This window comes from Mobula birostris, chromosome 28 (assembly GCF_030028105.1).
Source record: "Mobula birostris isolate sMobBir1 chromosome 28, sMobBir1.hap1, whole genome shotgun sequence".
Classification (NCBI taxonomy): Eukaryota; Metazoa; Chordata; class Chondrichthyes; order Myliobatiformes; family Myliobatidae; genus Mobula; species Mobula birostris.
Genome location: NC_092397.1, coordinates 28,367,435 through 28,374,631, shown reverse-complemented (window position 1 = coordinate 28,374,631; position 7,197 = coordinate 28,367,435). Strand labels below are relative to the sequence as shown.

The window sequence follows — 7,197 nt, the reverse complement described above, 5'->3', positions numbered from 1 at the left end:
TGGCTTTGACAATATTTTTCCGTGACGCTCTTTTTTCATGATCTAGTTCCAACATATTTTATCCAAAATTATAAAAAGATTATCCACACAAAAATATAGAAAATACAAACATGACATATTTATAAGATCGAAGAGCTAAATTACAATATGAATATTACTGTGTATAACACACTCAATTCCAGGGAATGGGGGAGTGGGTCACGTCCCTGGAAATCTCCCGCTCTCCCCATTCTGTTTACAATGTCGCAAGTTTTTCAGCCGCTCTGCTGATTGACAGCTCCCTCTGCCCCGCCTCCCCGGCTGCCGTGTCATTGTCACGTGACACGTTGTGATTGTTGCCCCGTGACGCGCTGACGTCACAAAGCCCCACCTTCAGCGACGTCGTTTCCTGGGGAACGGTCCGGGGTGGGCGGTAAGTCCGGGATGGTGGAGTCGGTCTCGACTTGTTGGGGTTTCGGCCTCTCCCTTTCCTGCCCGCGGAACAGTGAGTGTCTGTCAGCGCCTCACTGCACCGGCTCTCTGCCTCAGGTACAATATTTAAAACATATTTGCACAGTCACATGGATGGGAAAGGTTGAGAGGGATTCGGGCCTAATGCAGGCAGACGGGACGAGTTTAGGTCGACAACTTGGTCGGCGGGGATGAGTTGTACCAAAGGGACTGTTTCAGTTCTGTATAAATCAGTGACTCTATTTTGGGAGGTTAAATCATAGCAGGATGTACACAGGTTCCTGAGGAGTTTCTGCCCCCCTCCCCCACACCTCTTCTGGTACTGATTTAGATACCAGCTATTCTCTGTGTGAAATATTTACCCCTCAGATCCCCTTTAAATCTCTCTTTAAACAGTTTTGTCCTACTCTAATGAGAGACAGTTCTTTGATTGTCAAGGCAAGTAGAACACACAACCCTGTCTGCCTGTGATGCCACATACAGAGAACTGTGTAACAATATTAGAGGCAAATGCACAGGGGCTTCAGTGAGCAAGACCCAGAGGGATATGAAACTAATGCAGGAAAGTGGGATTAGTATAGCGGTGTATGATGGGGAACATAAATGTGATGGGCCAGAGGGTCTGTTTCTATCCTGTACAACCCTGACCAGAGCAGTCCTCCACTGCAGTGGGGTTTGTCACCTTCATTCTCAACTGTGAGCTTGTTCCACTGAACCCCTTATCCTCTGAGAAAACATTTGCACCCTCCCACTGTGACCAAGCTGTCAGCCATCTCTCCTAATATCACCTATAGTACTTCACCAAATTCCCATAGAAAACTATTGTTACTGGTGCATAGGGAATGGCAGCATTTTGGTAGCCTTTTGAGGGGGTTGGTTCAGTATTTGACCATTAATACCTATGTACAACAACAATCCCATCATACTGGGTACTGAATGTTTTAGGTATGACCATCCTGAAGTTCTGTGTTTCAGGTTCCCATTGCACTTTCACAGTCAGTGGTTTCTGCATGTCCATACTGACCATCGAGAATCTGTCTCCACTAACTCAGAACTTGGTCTGTCTCCTACCCTGCCTTGGTGATTCAAATGCTCATCCAGATGGTCTTTAAATACCAGCCTGCACCACCCGTTCAGACTGTGTTCCAGATTGTAACCTCCCTCTGGGGAAATGGGAAACATAGAAAACCTACAGCACAATGCAGGCCCTTCGGCCCACAAAGTTGTGCCAAACATGTAGCTACCTTTGAAATTACTAGGGTTACCCATAGCCCTCTGTCTTTCTAAGCTCCATGTATCTATCCAAACGTCTCTTAAAAGACCCTATCGTATCAGCCTCCACCACCATTGCTTGCAGCCCATTCCATGCACTCACCACTCTCTGCGTTTAAAATAAAGAAAAAAAAACAACTTACCCTGACATCTCCTCTGTACCTACACCCAAGCACGTTAAACCTATGCCCTCTTGTGGCAGCCATTTCAGCCCTGGGAAAAAGCCTCTGACTATCCACACAGTCAATGCTCTCATCATCTTATACACCTCTATCAGGTCACCTCTCATCCTCTATCGCTCCAAGGAGAAAAGGCCGAGTTCATTCTACCTATTCTCATAAGGCATGCTCCCCAATCCAGGTAACATCCTTGTAATTCTCCTCTGCACCTTTCTGTGGTTTCCACATCCTTCTGTAGTGAGGCGACCAGAACTGAGCACAGTCCTCCAAGTGGATCTGACCAAGGTCCTATCGAGCTGCAACATTACCTCTCAGCCCCTAATTTCAATTCCACAATTGATGAAGGCCAATGAAGCGTATGCCTTCTTTACCACATAGTCAACCTGCGCAGCCTCTTTGAATATCCTATGGACTCTGACCCCAAGATCCCTCAGGTCCTCTACACTGCCTTGGTCTTACCATTAATACTATATGCTGTCATCATATTTGACCTACCAAAATGAACCACTTCACACTTATCTGGGTTGAACTCCACCTGCCACTTCTCAGCCCAGTTTTGCATCCTATCAATGTCCCACTGTAACCTCTGACAGCCCTCCACACTATCCACAGCACCCCCAACCTTTGTGTCATCAGCAAACTTACTAACCCACCCCTCCACTTCCTCATCCAGTTCATTTATAAAAATCACAAAAAGTAAGGGTCCCAGAACAGATCCCTGAGGCACACCACTGATCACCGACCTCCATGCAGAATATGACCCGTCTGCAACCACTCTTTGCCTTCTGTGTGCAAGCCAGTTCTGGATCCGCAAAACATTGTCCCCTTGGATCCCATGCCTCCTTACTTTCTCAATAAGCCTTGCATGGGGTACCTTATCAAATACCTTGCTGAAATCCATATGCACTACATCTACTGCTCTCCCTTCATCAATGTGTTCAGTCACATCCTCAAAAAATTCAATCAGGCTCGTAAGGCACAACCTGCCCTTGACAAAGCTATGCTGACTATTCCTAATCATATTATACCTCTCCAAATGTTCATAAATCCTGCCTCTCACGATCTTCTTCATCAGCTTACCAACCACTGAAGTAAGACTCCCTGGTCAATAATTTCCTGGGCTATCTCTACTCCCTTTCTTGAATGAGGGAACAACATCCTCAGTCCTCCGGAACCTCTCTTGTCCCCATTGATGATGCAAAGATCATCGCCAGAGGCTCAGCAATCTCCTCCGTTGCCTCCCGCAGTATCCTGGGGTACATATCATCTGGTCCCGGCCTCTTATCCAACCTGATGCTTTCCAAAAGCTCCAGCACATCCTCTTTCTTAATATCTACATGCTCAAGCTTTTCAGTCCACTGCAAGTCATCACACCAATCATCAAGATCCTTTTTTGTAGTGAATATTGAAGTAATGTATTCATTAAGTACCTCTGCTATTTCCTTCGGTTCCGTACACACTTTCCCACTGTCACATTTGATAGGTCCTATTCTTTCACGTCGTATCCTCTTGCTCTTCACATACTTGTAGAGTGCCTTGGGGTTTTCCTTAATCCTGCCCGCCAAGGCCTTCTCATGGCCCCTTCTTAAGCTCCTTCCTGTTAGCCTGACAATCTTCTAGATCTCTAACAGTACCTAGCTCTCTTAACCTTTTGTAAGCTTTTCTTTTCTTCTTGACTAGATTTACTACAGCCTTTGTACACCACGGTTCCTGTACCCTACCATAACTTCCCTGTCTCATTGGAATGTACCTATGCAGAACTTCACACGAATATCCCCTGAATGTTTGCCACATTTCTTCCGTACCTTTCCCTGAGAACATCTGTTCCCAATTTAAGCTTCCAAGTTTCTATCTGATAGCCTCATAATTCCCCTTACTCCAATTAAACACTTTTCTAACTTGTCTGTTCCTATCTCTCCCAATGCTATTGTAAAGGAAATAGAATTATGATCACTATCTCTAAAATGCTGCCCTGCTGAGAGAACTGACACCTGACCAGGTTCATTTCCCAATACCAAATCAAGTACAGTCTCTCCTCTTGTAGGCTTATCTACGCATTGTGTCAAGAAACCTTTCTGAACACACCAAACAAACTCCACCCTATCTAAACCCCTTGCTCGGGGGAGATGCCAATTGACATTTGGGAAATTAAAATCTCCCACTGCGACAACTCTGTTGTTATTACTCATTTCCAGGATCTGTTTCCCTATCTGTTCCTCGATATCCCTGTTACTATTGGGTGGCCTATGAAAACCACCCAGTAGAGTAATTGACCCCTTCCTGTTCCTAACCTCCACCCACAGAGACTCTGTAGACAATCCTCCCATGACGTCCTCCTTTTCTGCAGGCATGACACTATCTCTGATCAACAGTGCCACGCCCCACCACTTTGGCCTCCCTCTTTATCCTTCTTGAAACATCTAAAACCCGGCACTTGAAGTAACCATTCCTGTCCCTGAGCCATCCAAGTCTCTGTAATGGCCACCACATCATGGCTCCAAGTAGTGATACATGCTCTAAGCTCATCTGCTTTGTTCACAATACTCCCTGCGTTAAAATAGACACATCTCAAACTGTTGGTCTGAGCATGTACCTTCTCTATCACTTGCCTGTCCTCCCTCACACACTGTCTCCAAGCTTTCTCTATTTGTGAGCCAACCGCCTCTTCCCCAGTCTCTTCAATTCGGTCCCCACCCCCCAACAGTTCTAGTTTAAACTCTCCTCAGTAGCAAACCTCCCCACAAGATATTGGTCCCCGTGGGATTCAAGTGCAACTCGTCCTTGTTGTACAGGTCACACCTGCCCCAAAAGAGGTCCCAATGATCCAGAAATCTGAATCCCTGCCCCCTGCTTCAATCCCTCAGCCACGCATTTATCCGCCAGCTCATTCTATTCCTATACTCACTGTCGCGTGGCACAGGGAGTAATCCCGAGATTACTAACTTTGCTCTCCTGCTTCTCAACTTCCTCCCTAACTCCCTGTAGACTGTGTTCAGGACCTCCACCCTTTTCCTACCTATGTTAGTGGTACCAATATGTACCACAACCTCTGGCTGTTCTCCATTCCACTGCATGATATTTTGGACGCGATCTGAAACTTCCTGGACCCTGGCATCTGGGAGGCAAACTACCATCCGTGTTTCTTTCCTGCATTCACAGAGTGCCTAACTAAAGAGTCCCCTATCACTAAGGCCTTTCTCTTTCTTTCCCTACCCTTCTGAGCCACAGGGCCGGGCTCTGTGCCAGTGGCTCGGCTGCTGTTGCTTCCCCCAGGAAGACTGTCCCACCCCGCCCCACCAACAGTTCTCAAACAGGAGTACTTATTGTTCAGGGGGACAGCCACAGAGCTACTCTCTGGTACCTGACTCTTCCCCTTCCCTCTCCTGACTGTTAACCACTTGTCTGTCTCCTGTGGTCCCGGTGTGATCATCCTTGTATCACCTCCTTGCTCTCCCTGACTAGACGAAGGTCAACGAGCTGCAACTCCCGTTCCCTGACGCGATCCCTTAGGAGCCACAGCTCAACACACGGGTGCGGATATTCCCGTCCAGGAGGCTGGGAGACTCCAGAACTTACCACATCTGGCACCGAGCACAGAACACCAGTGTCACACACATACTTCCTTTCCGCAATTAACACAGGTAAACCTACCTCGCCGCATTACCACCTAAACCAGTTGAGCCAAAGCCCTCTCATTCTGCTGCCCGCTGGATATGGCGGTCTTCTTTTTAACCTTTTCCCGCTCTACTGGCTGACGTCATGTACCTGTGCAGTCTTGCCTCTCTTTACTCCGAGTAGTAAAATGCCTTCGCTCTGGAAATCCTGAGCCGTTCCACTCGCAGCCTGCTTGCTTTTCCTCATCCTCTTTAAACCACATATTTCTCTCGTTAAACTTTTGTTACACACACATCATAATATCTGCATTAAATTCCATCTGCCATTTTAACAGCTGGACAACGTCCCATCTCAATATTTTCTAGCCTTTCTTGCTGTCCACTGCACCCCTAATCTTGGTGTTATCTGCAAACTTGCTGATCCAGTTTACCACATTCTCATCCAGATCGTTAATACAGATGGAAAACAGCAATGGATCCAGCACTGGGAAGTTTAACCAGGACAGGATGTACACAGTGAATGACAGGTTCCTGAGAAGTGTTCATGAACAGAGACTTGTGCGTTTCTGCCTCCACCACCTCCTCTGGCAGGTCATTCGGGAGACCATCACCGATCCTTATCCCTCCCATCCCACCCACAATCAAGAACATCCACATTAAATATACCCAATGAATTGGCCACAGCCGTCTGTGGGGATGAATTCAGAGTCCGAACCAGAATCAGGTTTATTACCACCGACATGTGTCATGAAATTTGTTAATGTAGCAGCAGCAGTTCAATGCTGTACATGATAATATAGAAAGAATAAATAAATTACAGTATGTGTGTGTATGGATATGTTTATTTTGTAGATTGAAAACAGTGCAAAAACAGAAATAACATATATAGAATACATCTAGAGCAGTTTTGTCTGTTTTAAATTGAGAAATCAACTTTCTCCAAACTCCTTATGAAACATATCCGCTGTCATGCCTTATTTATACTGTAGCTGCATCGATATGTTGGGACCAGGTTAGATCCTCGGAGATATTGATATCCAGGAACTTGAAATTGTTCACTCTCTCCACTTCTCATCCCTCTCTGAGGATTGGTTTGTGTTCCCTCATCGTACCTTTCCTTCAATCAGCTCTTTTGTCGCACAGACATTAAGCACAAGGTTGTTGCTGCAACACCACTCAACTAGCTGGTAAATCTTGCTCCTGTAAGTCCTCTCCTCTCCATCTGAGATTGTACCAGCAACGGTTGTATCCAGCATATTTATGGACGGCTTTTGAGCTACGCTTAGTCACACAGTCATGGGTAGAGGGGGAGTGGAGCAGTCGGCTAAGCACAATCCCTGAGGTGCACCAGTGTCAGTGTTGATTGTCAGCGAGGAGGAGATATCAATTTGAATTGACTTTATTTCTTGTATCCTTCATGTACATGAGGAGTAAAAATTTTTGTTACATCTCTGTCTAAATGTGCAATTTACAATCATAGTAATTTATATTAATTTATAATAAATAGAACAGCCAGTGTAACATAGAAATACACTCAAATCAGTGTGAGTTAATCAGTCTGATGGCCTGGTGGAAGAAGCTGTCCCGGAGCCTGTGTGTCCTGGCTTTTATGCTGCGGTCCTGTTTCCCGGATGGTTGCAGCTGGAATAGATTGTGGTTGGGGTGACTCAGGTCCCCAGTGA

The 7,197-nt window shown here is 46.1% G+C and overlaps 1 long non-coding RNA gene across 1 annotated transcript; it reads left to right on the top strand.

Annotated features, from left to right (window-relative positions):
• Positions 1-375: 375 nt before the first annotated feature.
• LOC140189144 (uncharacterized) lies at positions 376-6,157 on the top strand. Its single transcript, XR_011883469.1, has 2 exons — positions 376-528; positions 5,962-6,157. It is a non-coding gene; the product is annotated as an uncharacterized lncRNA (long non-coding RNA).
• The last annotated feature ends 1,040 nt before the right edge of the window (positions 6,158-7,197 follow it).